Genomic DNA, 18,831 nt, shown 5'->3' on the forward strand with positions numbered 1-18,831 from the left:
CCTGATTAACTTCACTACCCTGAGGGTGGAGGTACCAGCTAACAAGAGAGGACCCCCCACCTATTTGATGAGAAGGAAAGCAGGAAAGACACAGATTTCAAAACAAAACAATCCTGTTTCTTCCTTCAAGATTTTTTACATCCTCTCCCTCTTTGTTCTCCCACCCTCGCATCCCCAACATATGCTAAACCAAGTGCTTTACAAGTATTAGGATTTTGAGGACTAGAACGTCTAAATAGTATATTAAAGCTGTTATATATATATATATATATATATATATATATATATATATATATACTTCCTAAAATATAACAACTCCTAAAATATAACTTCCTAAAATATAACAACTCCATATCCTCACCTCCTACTTCCTCAGCATATAATCCTTCCCCTCACCCCCGGTTCTTTGGTTTATTGCCCATTATCAGAAATTGTCAACCCTTTTATAAACCTATTGAGTATACTGTAGATAATAATCAAATTCACCATTTCTATAAACATCTTAATAGCAAACATTTGCTTTTAGGGTGTGTACTGTTTATATGGGGACCTGTTAACATTGTTCTTCACCTCAAAGGAGAGGCATTGGATCCCTACAGGGGCACTATAAGTCTATAGGGTAAAAAGTTAACCCCTTGGATCCACAGTGCTAGAAGGGAAGACATGTATGCAAAATGAAAAGACAAGAGAGGAAAGTGACCCAAACATATCAAGATACCACATTATTAGAATCCATGGCAAGCACACCAGAAGAAATTATAGAGAAAAAGTTCATGATGTACATGATTAAAATGTTCTATGAATTAAAGGATGATATAAGAGAACAAATATAGACAGCAAAGGATTATTTTGACAAGGATCTACATAAACAAATAAAGGAAGTAAAAGATTACTTCAATAAGGAAATAGAGGTATAAAAAACAAACAAAAACAGAAATCCTTAAAATGAAAGAAATCAAATAAATATAAACCAAATAAAAAGCTTAATTGAAAGCATCGCCAACAAATTACACCACTTGGAAGACAGAACCTCAATGAAGACAAAATATATAATTTTGAAAAGAATGTAGACAACACAGTGAAAATAGTAAGAAACCATGAACAGAACATTCAAGAAATATGGGATAACATAAAAAGACATAATTTAAGAGTTATTGGGATAGAGGAAGCAATAGAGTGATAAACCAAAGTAATGAACAATCTACTCAATGAAATAATATTAGAAAATTTTTCAAGAATAAAAAATAAATTGGAAAACCAAATTCAAGAGGCATACAGGACACCAAATGTACAAAATCAAAACAGATCCACACCAAGTCACATTATAATGAAAATGCCTAACATTCAGAATAAGTAGAGAATATTAAAGCTGTGAGAGAAAGGACTCAGATTACATATAGGGGAAACCAATTAGGATAACTACATATTTTCAACCCAGATCCTAAAAGCTAGAAGATCCTGGAACAACATATATCAAGCTCTGAAAGAAAATGAATACCAAACAAGAATCTTATATCTAGCCAAACTAAGCTTTAGATTTGATGATAAAATTTAAAAAAACTTCCATGATAAACAAAAGTTAAAAGAGTTTACAACTAGAAAGCCTGTATTAAAGAAAATATTTGGCAAAATATTCCATGAATTGAAAAACAACAATGAAAATCAGCAAAGGAGGTATTACATTAAAGAACAAACTAATCAAAGGAAAAACCAAGTCAAGTTAAATACAAAAACAAACAAACAAACAAAAAACACTAACCAAACAAAACCAAAATGACTAGAAATACAAAGCATTTCTCAGTTATAACCCTGAATGTTAATGGCCTAAACTCACCAATCAGAAGACATAGAGTGGCAGATTGTATTAGACTAAAAAACAACAACAACAACATATGCTGCACCAAACAGATTCATCTCATAAGAAAAGACATCTTCAGACTGAAGGTGAAAGGTTGGAAAAAATCATACCACTCACATGGATGGTGGAAGCAGCAGGGGGTTCCATCCTCATATCAAATAAAGTAGACTTCAAGCCAAAGTTAATAAAAAGGCATAAAGAAGGATATTTCTTACTGCTTAAGGGAAAATTTCATCAGCAAGACATAACAATAATAAATTTATATGCCCCAAACAATGGAGCATCTATGTTCATCAAACAAATCCTTCTCAAGTTCAAGAGTCAAATAGACCACAACACAATAATTCTGGGTGACTTTAGCATACCTCTTTCATCACTGGATAGTCATCCAAACAAAAGCTGAACAACAACAATAACAACAAAAACACCTATAGCTTAAATAATAAAATCAATAAGTTAGACTTAACAGACATATACAGAATATTTCATCCTTCAATGAACAAATATACTTCCATTTCATGGATCCTTCTCCTAAATGACCATATATTATGCCACAAAGCAACTCTTAGCAATTATAAGATAGTAGATATACTATTCTGCACTCTATCATATCATAATGGAATGAAATTAGAAATCAAGAATAAAATAAAAAATAAAGCTACTTCGACACCTGGTGACTAAATAATATGCTACTGAATGAACAATGGGTTGCAGAAGACATCAAGTAGGAGATTAAAAAATTTTAGAGGTATATGAGAACATGAACACAACATATCGAATAGATATGAAATAATATTAGAAAGTATGAAGGCAGTACTAAGAGGAAAGTTCATTGCATAAATTTCATTCCTTAAAAGAAGAAGTCAACAAATAAATGACTTAACGTTACATCTCAAAAACCTAGAAAAAGATCAACAAATCGACACCAAAAGCAATAGAAGACAGGAAATAATTAAAATCAGAGCTGAAATCAATGAAATTGAAACAAAGGAAAGAAACATTTTAAAAATGACAATACAAAAAGTTGGTTCTTTGAAAAAATAAACAAAATTGACATACTCTTAACTGACCCTTAACCATCCTAAAAAGAGAAGAAAAGAGAAAGTTCAAATTACTAACATACAATATGAAAAAGGAAATATCACAATAGAAACTACAGAAGTACAGAAAATAATTAGAAATTATTTGAAAACTTACACTACAACAAAATAGAAAATATCAAAGGCATTAAAATTTTCTAGAGTTATTTGATCTGCCCAAATTGAATCAGGATGATATACACAATTTTAACAGATCAATTTCAAGCAATGAAATTGAAGATACCAAGCTCAGGACTGGATGGATACACAGCCAAGTTCTACAAGACCTTTAAAGAAAAACTAATACCAATACTCTTCAATTTATTTCAGAAAATAGAAAAAGAGACAGCATTTCTGAACTAATTTTATGAGGCCAATATTACCCTGATTCCAAAACCAAGCAAAAACACATCAAAGAAAGAAAACTACAGACCAATATCTCTAATACACATAGATGCAAAAAATTTCAATACAATTCTGGCAAACAAATCAAATCAAAAAGATCGTGCACCATGATCAAGTGGGATTCATCCCAGGAATGCAAGGTTGTTTCAAAATATGGAAATTAATAAATGTAATTCATCACATCGATAGACTTAAAGATAAGAATCATATGATCATCTCAATAGATGCAGAAAAAACATTCAAAAGTGCAACACCCCTTCATGTTCAAAAAACTAGAAAAATTAGGGATAACAAGAACTTATCTCAACATTGTAAAAGCTATCTATACTAAACCCCAGGACAACATCATTCTAAATGGAGAAAAATTGAAAGCATTCCCTCCAAAAACTGGAACAAAACAGGGATGCCCTCTTTCACCATTTACACTTAATATAAGTTCTTGAAACACTGGCCAGAAAAATTAGAGAGATGAAAGAAATTAAAGGGATACAAATAGGAAAAGAAGAACTAAAATTGGCACTATTTGCCAATGATATGATTCTATACCTAGAAGACCCAAAAAGTTCCACCAGAAAACTTCTATAACTAGTAAATAAATTCAGCAAAGTGGCATAATACAAAATCAACACCCATAAATCAAAGGCATTTCTATATGTCAGTGAAAAATCCTCTGAAGGATTCTCAATAGCCAAAAACAAAACAAAACAAAACAAAACAAAAAAACCCTTGGGAATCAACCTAACAAAACAGGTGAAAGACCTCTAAAAGGAAAACTACAGAATGCTAAAGAAAGAAATTAAAGAAGATCTTAGAAAATGGAAAGATCTCCCTTCTTCTTGGATAGACAGAATTAATATTATCAAAATGACCATACTACCAAAGACACTATACAGATTTAATGCAATTCCAATCAAAATTCCAATGACATTCCTCATAAAAATAGAAAAAGCATCTGAAATTCATCTGGAAAAATAAAAGACCCAGAAGAGCTAAAGCAATCCTTAGCAAGAAGAGTGAAGCAGGTGGCATCACTATACCAGATCTTAAACTATACTACAGAGCAATAATAGCAAAAACAGCATGGTAATGGCACCAAAATAGACTGGTAGACCAATGGTACAGAATAGAGGACATAGAGAATAACCCATTATTATTATTAATACACATAATTACAGTTATATTAGACAAAGGCACCAAAAACATACATTGGATAAAAGATAGCCTCTTCAACAAATGTTGCTGGGAAAACTGGAAATCCATATGCGAAAAATGAAATTAAACCCCTATGTTTTATATACCTCATCATTTGGGTCCCTAGGATTATGTCTTCTTGATACTTGATATGAGTTATTTTCTTGATTCTAGCAGTATTTTATTAATTTTACAATGGTTATTTGATACTACATAGTATCTTACTAATGTTAGAGACAGGTTGTCTGCTTTGGAGTTCATGGATACTCCTGTGAATTGTGCTATTAAAAATTGAAATTGTTAGTTCATAGATTTAATTGAAAATATGTTCCACTGCCAAAAAACCCTGAAACTAAGAATGGATACCCAATTCTGATCTCAAATAATAACTGATCTTTCAATAATAATTGGAAAATTTTTATTTCCAACTTTGTATAAAATCTTGAATTTAACCTAGATAGATAAAAGAATTTGTCTCAAATTCATTACATCAATTTAATAGGATGATTATGACACACTGCTCAACACAGATTTAGAATCTTATATCTCTATATTTTGACATTGAAGAATCAGTAGTTAAGTTTGGAGTGTGATATTTGTGCCAAGTTATGAAAAGAAAGGAAAATTTATGCATTTGTGTGTGTGTGTGTGTTTGTGTGTGTGTGTATTTGTGTTTTGCATCAAAATGAAACAGAAATTATGGGAAGACATACAGTTTTTATTCACTTATCCATGGCTCTCACATATAACAGTGGAGTCTGTGTTTAGATAAACATTAGGGCTTTATAATATAATCTTCAACTATTTGGTAAATCAAAAGTAATCTAAAAATATTAAGTATATGGCAATTTTGTTGTTTCAATTCAAAGTATTTCATCACATTTTAAAGGGAACCTAACATAATTCAGGTTGTTTTGAAGTTTGAAAGAGATATGTCTTGTACAAAGACATAAATATTTTAATGTATTACGAGAGTTATGTAGCTATATTCCAAAATTCATGAGTATAATCTAAAAGTGCCATAAAATAGTAAGAAACAAATTGAGAATGAATTTATTATTAAACAGAAAAAAAGAGTAAAATTCATGCACCTGGGTGCCCTTAAATTAGTCCCAGAAGTGTTCAAAGTAATAGAACTGTTTTCCACTTATTTCTATATTAGGAAACAGGAAGTGATCCTGCATTGTTATGTGATTGTGAAATAACAAGGCTAGCAGTTTTAGAAAACCAAATAATTAATTTTTTCCAAGAAAGCTGATTCTTTAGAAAACTAGCATAATATAAAAATACAGAGAAAATTAAAAATTTCAGAGCTTACATATTGCATTAATAATAATATTAATAATAATAATTCATGAAAAACGTATCACAAATATCTTCCTCTAGTATATAATTTTTATGCACATTGTTAACTTTAAGGTAATGCAAGATGATTCATCTTTTATAATTAGGACTAAACATTTATTATTTCCTTTCCCAATAACACAGCCATATTCTGTTTTATTTTTTATAATTTTTTTCTTTCAAATGCTAGCTTTGGAAAGAGAAAAATGGTATTAATGGCAATACTAGAAAGTAACTACCTAAATAGAGTTACAATACATAATTAAAAGGCAAGAAAATACAATAAAAATCCATTATATAAAATGTAATTGAAATAAATAATTTTCTAATATTACTTTAGAATTTTTGCAAGTTATTTTTTAATTTTCAGTGAGTTCATTTCCCCTAGAGTTGTACAAATACAGGCTTTGGAGGAAAAACATATAGGCAGAAATAATAAATTACTAATATGTTTTCATTTAGGTGTCAAAATCAAACAAAAAATCCATTTGTTTAAAAAAAATAAAGCACTATATTCAGGAGTAACTAATATGTTCTTAATGAAAGGCATTACATATCCAGATATTGTCTGTGAACATGTAAACATGGTTTAGTGAACTACCATGACTTTATTGTTAGCACTACAAAAATAAAAGCAATTAGCAATTATAATAATAAAAGTTCATGAAAAACATAATTTTTATGAAATTGGTTAACACCTGAAATCATCTCATTGAAATATACATGCAAGGGTTTGCATATTTGAATAAAATTATATGCAAATAATAAAAGCCAGAAGCCAAAAAGAGAAGAAAATCAAGCATGACTTGAAACTCAAAAACTCATATATAAGTACTATATATGTTTATTGCAAATTAGGTTTTTAAAATTTATAGTATTGATCAACTCCAAAGTCAGATTATACTTTTCCTACACAGGGAGTTAGAGGAGTAAAATCAAGGTGATATTACTCTGCTCTACTTGCAAAATACTGAGTTTTTCACTGCATAATTTGAAATGCATATAACATGCCATAGTCATAAAAATAGTGTAGTCAAACTGATACCAAATCACACCAAAGTTCAGTACTTTGAGGCTATAATAATTTATTTTACACATCTACTGGTAAAAACAACAGATACAAATCAAAGAAATAAGTGTTTCTTTGAAAATATAAAAGTAATATAGTTATATATAGAACAATGAAGAAAAATAAGAAAGAAACACAATTTAAAACTATGCATAATCAAAGAAAGTTCAGATTGCTGAGCAATGACTCAACATGAAAAGCAAATAATATGACTTATTTACAAAAATAGATCTTGACATGACAAAAATTGACAAATATTTTAGACATAAATTTCCAAAACTATTATAAAAAGAAACAAAACGTCAAATAGCCTTATATCTATTAGAAACTTAATTTTATTTGCAAAGCATCCTCCAAAAATATAAACAACAACAACAAAAACCTCTTCAAAAACAACAAACATTAATAATAAGAAGAAAATGGAATAAAAAAGTTCAGGAGAAAGAAAAATGTTCAGGCCAGGCACAGTGGCCCATGCCTGTAATCCCAGAGGCTTGAGAGACTGAGGCAGGAAGAGGCCTGCAAAAGTGAAGCCCTAAGCAACTCTGTGAGACCCTGTCTTCAAATAAAATACAAAATAGGGCTGGGGATGTGGCTCAGTGGACAAGTGCCCCTGAGTTCAATCCCCAGTACCCCTCCCCCCAAAAAATAAGAAAAGAAAAATGTTCAGAAAAAATGCTAGTAATGTCTATGTCTCACATTTGAGTTTTATCCAGAATTGATGCTGATAAAAATTTTTTACTATTCAATAGAACATGCCAAAATATTTCACATATAATTAATAAATTATTTAAAAAATATACTTAAAAGACAGTTATTACTTGGCTTCTCAAGTTTTTAATCCATTTTAAACTAGAATACATACAGCTATTATCCCATAGCTATCTCACCATTGTATGTGACATGTATTAGGCAAATATATCTTATTTCTTAATTTCTCAGGTCCAAAGATAGAATCTGTGGCCCATGAACTGAATTAAAATTTATTTACTAAAATCTTATCTGTACCTTGTACCTGTGATGATGAATTTGACAAGATCATGGTGTTGAAAAGATGAGATGAGAAGATGAAATTTAACTTTAGATGGGACTTGTTAAAAAATTTTTGTTTAGTTCTTGATGAAGCTTTATTTAATTCATTTATATGTGGCCTCATGCATGCTATGCAAGTGGTCTACCACTGAGCTACAACTCAACCTTAAATGGAATTATTGATGGTGATTTTATGAGCCGACATTTTTAGTGAATTTGGGAAAAGGTATTTTGCATTTCAGAAAGAAGTGAATCGTTGGGAGCCAGAAGATGGATGGTGGTAAAAAGCATTCAGATGAATCCCAACATCCCTTTCTCTTAATGTTCATGTCTGAATTTAAACACTTTCCCTTTAATTTTAACAGTACTACTGAACATGATGAAATATCATTCTTACAATTCTTGCATTGAATATTTTTTCTTTTTCAAGGTATAACTAATGGATGGTGGGGTCAAGAAGCAGAGAAAGATGGGTGAAAAGAGCTCAGGAAGAACACCCTTCCCCAGTGACATGTCTCCTCTAGACATGCCCCACCTCTGTGTAGTCACCACCAAGTCAGTCCATTCAAACTGGGATGGACTGACTAGGTTATAACTCTCATAATGTAATGTTTTTCACCTCTGAATATTTTTGTATTAACAGGAACTTTTAGTTAAAGCTTATATTTGAACCATAACATTAGGATTGTCCTACCACAAAGTTAGGATGATGTGATGTGAAGGACATGCTTCATTGCTAAATCTTAGATGAAAGAGACAACACAGTAAAGAAATTGAACAACTTCTGATTTGAGATCCTATTGCAGAAAGGCATTTTTGCCTACAGTAGGCAGTCTGAGACTGGAGAAAATAAAATTCCAAATTGGTAGACTACAGTATAGGAGCAATTTCAAATAGCACTTTATTCGTAGTGGTCAAAATGATGTTCTGATTGATAGTTTGGGATCAAGATTTCTCTGGGTAGCGATGACCATTAAACCTCTTAAAACTTCCACTTATTACTCCTCCTCTCAACTCTAGCTTTCCTGTTTCTTTCTGCTTTCTATTTTATTTGTGAGAAAAATAAATAACAAATCAAAAAATAGATGAAAGATCCCTTAAATGATAATTATGTATGAAAATTATGGTACATAATTTATCTATAGAGAGAATGTTCTCATATATATGTTCCCCTAAATGTTCTGAAACTTCAATGAATCAGAAAAAGACAATTAGGGAGAACAGAGGTTTCTATGATCAAGTAAACATAGAGTTGGTCCTCTCTTCCCCACCTGGTGGAAGTGCACAGGTCAGTAATCACAGATGGCAAAGGAAGAGCAAAGAAAAAAGATCCATTTGTTTCCAGCAAATCTCCTGAAAAAAAAAGAAGGCTGCTTATCAGGCTCTCAAAGCTACATAGGCCAACTAGGCACTTTGGGCGAAAAAGGAGAGTAAAGGGAAAGAGTACAGATACAAGCGACTGAAATCATTTCTACATGATTCCTGGCAGCAGAAACATAACAAAGTGTGCCCCAGATGACTAGAAGTGAAACTGTGTGCTCTGGAAATGCCTGATAAACATTCCTTGGCCTTTGTTGTATGCATCCAAAAGACTGATGGGGTGAGTTTACTGGACCATTGCAAGACTTCCTCTGAACAAAATATTTAGTGGTGTTTTTGTTAAAAATCTCCCCTCAAAGCCTAAAATGCTATGAATAGTAGAATCTTATGTGACCTGGGGATTTTTAAATCTGAAGTTGGTCCAGTAACTTGTCTTGAAATGCGGACAAGCAAAGGTCAAGAATAAGACATTCCCCTGACAGACAACACAGTGATTGAGGAACACCTGGGGAGGTTTGTTGTCATTTGCCTGGAAGATCTCATTCTTGAAATTGCCTTCCAGGGAAAATATTTCCAGGAGATCACTAGGTTCTTGTGCGCTTCCCACTTCTCTGTGGCCGGTCATGCTACCAAAAATAGAGTGGGCTTCCTCAAGGAAATGAGCTCACCTGGCTATCCAGGTGAATGTATCAATCAGCTCATCTGCCAGCTAAACTGAACCTAGAGTATCTGAAAGCAGTGTGTTGGAAGCATGTGTATTTGTTTGATGGAATTGTTACCAAGTATCTTCAGAGATAATTTTTTGCCTTAAGAAACTGGAAGAAAGGGATTGGGGAAGAGATGGTAGGTTAAGATCATGGCAGGCACCTCCCATGACAGCCCAGTTCCAAGGAAAATTCTATTGTTTTCCACACTGACCACCTCTGCCTCTGAAATCAACATGGAGGAAAGAGTGCTGCTTTGTCACATCTTCTATCCTGAGGTTTAATGTTGGTGAATGAATAACATACACATATATATAATATCCCTAAGAAATGGACCAAGTCCAGGAGAATACTTGAATCTAGAGTTCCTGACAGCCTTGTTTTAAAAAGACTTGAAATACTTAGGAAGAAAAGCACAAAAATCAATTTGTCATTTGTCTGTTGTGAGTGTGTGTTCCACCTTTTGAGTGACAGTTTTGTGAACTCTCAGACTTGCTTTGGCTTTACGTGTATCTGAGGGCTTCTCTATCCTATCCTGAAACAGATTCAAGTTCGTTTTACTAGCTCAGAATTTGAAAAAGGAAGACCCCTTCTCCCTGAACACAGAAATATACTTAAAATTTTGCTTGAAATTTCAGGGTGCCCATAGACCCTTCTCTTTTAGGACCTATACATATTCTCTGAGGAAGTCTTATTCTTATCAGCATTTGGTCACCAGGCCATGATCCTACTAGTCTTTGGTTCCATGCCCTGTAGAAGACCAAAAGTTTACCTGGCCAGCTGTACTTCTATTAAGAACATAGTGACAGGCCAGGTGTGGTGACACATGTCTGTAATCTCAACAGCTCAAGAGGCTGAGGCAGGAGGATGGCATATTCAAGGCTAGCCTCAGCAATTTAGCAATACCCTGTCTCAAAATTTCAAAAAAAAAAAAAAGCCTATATTGGTATGTAGCTCAGTAGGAAAGCAGCTTTGGGTTAAATCCTGAGTGCAAGAAAGAAAATATAGTGATGGATTCATTTTCTGCACCATCTGTAACTGCATTGCTGAGCATTGCTTAGCATTTCTCCCTCTGGAATTCAGGAAAAAAATTTCCAGATTTCCCTGATCAGCCTTCTCCTTAAAATCCACATTATGAAGAAGGGAGCCATTTTCTTATTTTGGCATGAATGGAATTAGCACTATTTGACTTTTTTAGGACCCAGGGAGGCAACTCAGTTGAAATTTTTTTTAAATTATATTCTGGACTTCAGAAGTATTGTACTTTATCTTTATGGTAATGAGGTAGATCAAAAACAAGGCTTCTGAGGATGATAATCCTGAAAAAAGTGGATACTATTTGTTTTTGTCAGTGTCTACCCCTAAAATGGTACTTCCCTCTATTCCCTCTCAGTTGCTTCAGCTTACCATCTAAGCAGTTGGTGAGACATTGTTAGAACCTGGATAAAAAATACTTAATTGTTATGTTTCTTGGTCCTTTGGGATCAGCTCTGCTGCAGTTTTGGCTCTGGAAACCCTCAAACACAGCTGTGAAAATTGAATTAGAGGTATAAGAATGCCTTAAAATATGCCAGGTGATGAGGTAACTAAGTAGATTTGGTTCCAGAGTTTAACCTGTCAGAAACAGATGTTATAAATGTTTTACTTTTATATTGGAGAGCATGGTGAAATCAGATTATTTAAAAATGATGTATCACAAAGTCATTGAAAAACAGTTGTAGGAAGGGAAACCTTGGGTTTATACCTCAGGTCTCTTACTAAATAAGGGAATGAGGCTGGGCTGTTGCTTAGTGGTAGAATGCTTACCTAATATGCATCAGGCTCTGGGTTCAGTTCCCAGCACTGCAAAAATGAAGCTAACATTCTGTTTGACACACATGATTATTAAAAAAATTAAAATACTAGTTTTAAATTTATAATCCTACATAAACAATTATCACACAAAAAAGAAGAGAACAATTAGGGATTGATCTTGGGATTGGTGAGTTCTGTTGGTTGCTTTACAATGGAAGAATGAATACTTTCAGGCTTAACTCTGTTAGCTTACATATATGTAGGACTCTGAGTGAACCAGTGGCATTTTAAGAGTTTTTGTTATAAAGGCTTGGCTTACTTGAGGCATTTTCATTTGCATAACTCTGAAATAATAATTTTCAGTATCGTGTAATAATAATATATTATTTTTCAGTTATATTTAACATAATTTTATGCAAATCAAGTTGTGTGTATTATATACACAGGATGTGAATAACTTCTTTATGGTCTCTCTTCACTGAGACTTTTCTCTCTAAGCAATGATATTTTATAATGTTGTTTACGAAAGGGCCAAAACATGAAAATAAACTGAGGAGAAAGGTTAGATACTCAGCTAAATGTACAAACAGAACTAGCAATGAAATGTTCATATAGCCTGAAACACAGGATAAAAACAAAATTTTTAATTTTTAATGATTTACAATATATAAGTTTTATAAGACCTTGTCAATCATGATTAAAGACTTTAAGTCACTATAATGCTCATGACACCTTAAGATATTCTCTCCTTTCAAGAGCTATCATGTAAGAGAATTTACAGAGAATGTGGTACTTTGGCCTCTTATCTCAGAGCACTTATATTTATCACCATCTATGTTTTTCTCCTTTCCTGCAATGCACTTGGACCACACTTTGAAGATTCCCTTGCTAGGAGTCTCGGCCACCTCACTAAGTTCCAGCCAATGGGAATGTGTGCCAGAGTAACAGATGTTCCTTTCAGTCTCTCCCAGACAAATGACTCACAAATATTCCCATTCGTTTTTCCCATCTGTAGAGGCAAACAACAACAACAAAAACAAAACAAAACAAAACAAAAATAAATAAATAATAAACAAAAAAAAAGTAAGAAAGGAGAGAGAGAAATGGCAGATCTGAAAGAGTGAAGCCTGAGGCTTGGGGAGAATTACTACCTAAATTACAGGTGTAAGACTGTCTGTAGAACATACAATGAATTGTCATGACAGTCAGGAATAAACTTCTGTTGTTTTGTATCACTTTCATAACTGTGTTCTATGTTGTAAGTACTTGGTTCTAACACAGAACTTTTTTTAGAAGTGGGGGTTTTGGCATAAAAACACATTAAAAATATGACCTTGGCTTAATGTTAAGGTGACAAGCTGAAGGCAAAAGTGGAGTAATACAGCATATGCGTAAGACCTGCATATTTAGGAACATCTTTCATTGTGATTACCAGATCATGAAACTGGAAGAATGTACAAACAGTCTATAATTTAAAGAAACTTTGATTCTTATGTTTAACCAACATGAAGTACACAACATTTTCATAATTCGGAGGAATAGATCTCCTCCAGAAAAAGAAATATATTTTGATTTTTGGTGAGAGAAAATTTTATTTGGTGTATCACCAATAATAACAAAACACAATATTTATGTATATATACATCTTACAACAAGCTAAATATATATAAAAACACAAAACAAACATACAAAAATATGCACTGTGTCATTCTGTCAGGGCATAAATGTGTATATTTATGTATATACTCACACACATACACACACACAGAAATGTGCAAAAATGTACATATATACATGATACAGATTATTTGTATATTTGTATAGTACAGATATTATTATATCACTTATGAATGCAAATAAATGCACATCAACATATATAACATACATATGTACAACTATGTATATATAAGTCATATATTTGTAATATAAAAATTATAAAGTTGAATGTTGTATTAAAGAAGTTTGGGTTATTCTATCATGCACACCTCCCATACACACATGCTACAAATATATTTCCACATGTATAATTAAAATATTGGTCATAGTGTTCAGACACATTTTCCTAATACAACCAGAGTCTCTCTTCTAAATACTGAAACTATAGAACTACAGCTGGACTCTTGGAAAGCAGATTACAGATAGAGGCATGTAAGTTCAAGGTTATCACAACTTTGTACAGACAAGCACTCTATTGCCTATAAATATATGCAAATACTTACGGTGATAGAAAGAATTCAGAGGGAGTGTTCACCTTGGCATATTTGTTATCAAACTGGCATACTTTTGTAATTTCTGTTCCAGTAAAATACCTACGAATATTTCATGTAATTTTCAAAATAAAATCAAAGCTGGTAGCTGAAAAAGTTATTTCTCTCCTCCAGAATGACATAAGACCAAGTCTTCAGGTCTTGAAGTCATCCAGAAGTGGAAGCTGAAGAATTCTATCTCCACTTCAGTTTACTTTCTGAGAAATAAAGTCTAACAGCAACAAAGACATAACATACTTCATCATCTGTAAGTATTTAAATACTGGGTTAGGTTCAGTCTCTCTTAAAATATAAGTAAAATGAAACAAGGAAGCAATATGCTGTTATGAAACATTTCTATATCACAATAGGTAACTCAGAGAAAAATTAAAATTCAACAGTTTGATTCTAGTAAGCAGGATGAAATTTCAGGGATCATTCACATTAATAGACTATGTGAACTTTCTGAGATAGGAGAGGGTGCTACAAGTACAAAAGTAGGCTAACATTGATATACTTAAAAATAAAGTCTTGTGAATTTAAAAATCAAAGCATTGTTTGCTGAAATTCAAGGTGATATAATGGAATTAAATTCCATATTTAAAGTAATTAATGACAAAAACTGTGAAAATTACAGTCCATGATAAGGAATATAAACTTCTCCCCAGAAGTAAAGAACAGATAAATAAAATGGCTGAAGAGGCAGGAAAAAGAAATAATAGATAATATTATGAAGATATAATATTTCAATTAACATTTACTTTAAAATCAAATCCATAACAAATGTTGTGTTAAAAAGAAAATAATACTAAACATCAGTGTAGCATCCACTATTCAGAATGCATCTAGATTTTCAGAGAAACTAGTATAGGTCTCAAGATTTGGATACAAGATCTAGAATAGAGTATATTCTGATTTCAAATGTATTCACATAATACATCTTCATTGCATTAACAAAACAATAATTTAAAAGTTTTTAAACAACTCTAAGAGAAGAAAATATTCCTGTGACGCATTCTTCTCTTTCTTCCTCTGAAGACCTCTTTGGCTGAAACATTCTCTCTCTGTTTTTTTTTTTTTTTTTTTTTTATTTCAAGGAAAAGACAATGCTATTTTTAATAAAATACTGTGGATACATATTTGTCTTGCTTAATAGACCATAAAGATCATAGATTATGACTACACAAATTCTACTTGGAAATTGGCATGGGGTTAGGATGAATGATGTGCATGATGGATGGAGGACAATGCGTGACTAACATAAAATAAGTTATCTGAATTTTTTATTTTTTAAAAATAATATTTCAGGGAAACATTTGTGAGAACTACTGAGATGTTGGACTGCTGTGTACACAGAGAGCACTGAAATTTAAGCAATTGTAATAGAATTGTCTTTCAATACACTGACCAGCTCAAGTTTGGTCACAGAAAGAAAATATTGTAACTAATGTCCTTGGGCTATGTCGCTTAATTGTGTTAGGAAAGGCATGCTTTAAATATTGTATTTCACTTATTTTGTATAGAACAGGAGATTTTCAGCTGTGTACATTTATTTGCTCATGCACTTCTTTGGCTTTCTATATTTATTTGGACATGTGTGGAAATAAGTCTCTTGGAAAATTATTTCTCTTGGAATAATGTAGTTATTGCCAGGTTTTGAGCAGTCCCTTAAAAGTGCTGTCAGAACAAATACATCAGGTCACACAGCAGGTGGTTTATCTCTGTGAAAGCCTGAGCATTAAAATACAGAAGGCTGTAGACTAGTAATTAGGTATTGATTGGTTTATCTAACACATTCTGCAGATTGCTAAACAAATGCAGCATCATTTCTGATTCTTTTCTTTTAAATCTTGAAATTGGTCAGTGCATTTATTTCAAAGATTACAAAATATGAAATTCATGTTTTACAACTTATTTGCTGATCTCACTTGAACCCAATCAATAAACTTTAGAAAATTATTCTATTCTTAGAGAATATTATAAAGATCAACAGAAACACATTTCTACCTCTGATAAATACTTTTACTTTGTATCCTCAGAAATTTATGTTTTAAAAATCATTCAAGCAATGACATTTCTGTTAGAAACACAGAGCATCACAAAATCCTGCAGCAAAAAAGAGAAGTGCAGAGTCACAGAGCAAATTATCAAGGATCACACCATTAATCAGAGCTCCAAGGTGAATGGAAACAAAAGAATATAAATGAGAAAATAGAATTTTGGAGAACAAATAAGTGCATAATTAAAAAGATACAAATGTGAAAAATAATTTGTGAATTATAGCAGAATGAGAAGATAAATAAGAATAGTAAGAAAAATATTTAAAACCAACATTTGAGTAAATTTTTGAATCATGGTAGCAAATATTTTTGCAGAATTTATATTCTTATTTTGCACAACAATGGTCACAGTCTTACAAAGATCAGGACTGTAAAATTAGGAAAGTATAAAGAATCTGTTTTTTAAAAAAAATAATTAAAATATATGGGATTTTAGAGATTAGAAAAACAGGAAAAGATAAAGGAATCAAGTTAAAAAAACAAAAATAAATCAGTTACCTATATTTAAGCTGTTTTTAATAAAATACTGTGGTTACATATTTATCTTGGTTAATAGATCATAGATTATGACTACACATAATATATATATATATATATATATATATATATATATATATATATATTTTTTTTTTTTTTTTTTTTTTTTCTACACTAACACAATATGAGACCCATATATTTATTTTTATCTTTGGATAAAATGTCCACACATTATCAAAAATAATTCAATGATTTTAATTACTTTATAAGAAGACAAAAGAAACAATAAAATCTTTATTTTTATTTCTAAAGAAATGAAATAAGACTATGTTATGCCTTACAGATTTTTCAGATGACACAAATAGATTAAACATAGAATCTGAACAAAGTGCATCCTGTCAGATCTCATTTGCTACTCAGAATATCCATTCAAAATTGAAAGAAGTTATTTGTCTTCTCCAAATCAACTGGGGACATGAAAAAGTTCAGGATAGAACTCAGATAAATGTGCTTTCGAACCACACTTAAACATTACACTTAAGTATTTCTACTGTTAAAGAGCTAATCAGAATCTGATAAGTAGAGGTGCATAGGTCACATAACACATATTTACTTTTTATGGAAACTATCTGCTTTTCCACACACATTTATGATCATAATGTTAACAATAGAGCTCAAACAATACATATTTCTTTTTTACACATCCACACCCACAAGACTTATTCTATGACAAAAATATTTGAGTCTCATATAGAGATCTTTGTGTGTGTGTGTGTTTGTGAAGTCTACATAATGTGAGGAGTTAAGTTGGTTTGGTTGTTAGCATTTATGAAAGATATTTTCAAATATAAATTTGTCTTACAATTATCTAATTTCCCTGTATATTTGTTTTATATATTGGCTATATATTTTCCTTTCCAGTGGAATGTATAAATTTTATTTTAGGACAAAAACCAGAGATAAACTGTGTAGAAATATACCTAATATGGTACAAGCTTAGAAAATTACTTCTGTTGACTGGTTTCATCCAATGTATTATTGTACTTTATTGTTTACCTGCATTTTGTCAATGCAATGTAAGTTGGTTATAAATATGTAGAAGATTGGCAAGGCAGTCATACATTTTAATATAAGGGAAGTATATTGGAAAAATTACATTTAAAAAACTTCTAGCTGTAACAAGCTTTTTCAGGGCTATATAAAAACATATAATGGAAAAATGTGCATCTTCACTCTTCTCTTTTTAATCCTTCTCTTTTGTCATGGCTGAAAGGATGAACAAATAGCTTCTTCTATGTATTGTCACAATGACTACTCACTGCCTGATTTTTATGCATAAGACAGATGATTCTTTCACTCTGCATGACTTCCCAAAACAAACTAGATTTATATATACAGTAGCTATTAAGGGGAAAATTGAGTGTTATTTTACCTTTACCAGCTAAAACTTGTATGAGGGTCAGTTGCAAAGAAATGGAAAACATAGACATGTATCTTATTTCTATTTTAATAAAGACTATATATATGATAAATCATTCTACACATATGTTCAGGTAGCCTAATTAAAGATTTAAAAATTATATGAACAAAGAAATGTTTGGAAATATAAAGTTTATAAATATTGACAATTGATAAAGCTATAGTGAGTCAATTTTTAAAATATTTATTCTACAGATACATTTACTACATACCTACTAATTGCATACCTACTATGATTCATGCAATCATCAAGTACTTCAGAGTTATCAGTATGGAAGATAGCAAAGAAACATGGATTTTTGTAGCGCTTACACTCTAGTATAGATGTAACTTTGTATGAAATCTTGGATTGGGTTTTTTAAATCAATAGCTACAAAATAGTTTATATAAAGAACATAGAAATTAATTCAATAATGTATACAAAAGTGCCTTTTGAAATTTAAAGTGCCTAATACTATAAAATATAGTTAAGTATAGAAATAATTGTTTTATTTTCTTGTTTATTACTCTTCATATATTTTCCTTAAAGTCAGTGACACAATACAATTGAAAATAATGATTTTTAGCTCCTATCTATTAATTTATTCATTTTTATCAGCAACATAGAAAGTCAGGAAGGAACATACCAGAGTTTAACTACAGAGAGGAGAAAAACAACCATTTCTTGGTGCCACAATGAGAATGACATGTAAATCTCTTAATAAGTGCCTTGTTTTTATTGATATTGTAAGAAATAAAGATTTGTGACTGTTTTAGTCAGTTTTTTAGTTATT

The 18,831-nt window shown here is 31.5% G+C and overlaps 1 pseudogene; it reads left to right on the forward strand.

The window, feature by feature from the left end:
- Positions 1–9,280: 9,280 nt before the first annotated feature.
- LOC143411790 (ribosomal protein uL30-like pseudogene) lies at positions 9,281–10,016 on the forward strand (annotated as a pseudogene).
- The last annotated feature ends 8,815 nt before the right edge of the window (positions 10,017–18,831 follow it).

Source organism: Callospermophilus lateralis, chromosome 12, assembly GCF_048772815.1.
Source record: "Callospermophilus lateralis isolate mCalLat2 chromosome 12, mCalLat2.hap1, whole genome shotgun sequence".
Taxonomy (NCBI): domain Eukaryota; kingdom Metazoa; phylum Chordata; class Mammalia; order Rodentia; family Sciuridae; genus Callospermophilus; species Callospermophilus lateralis.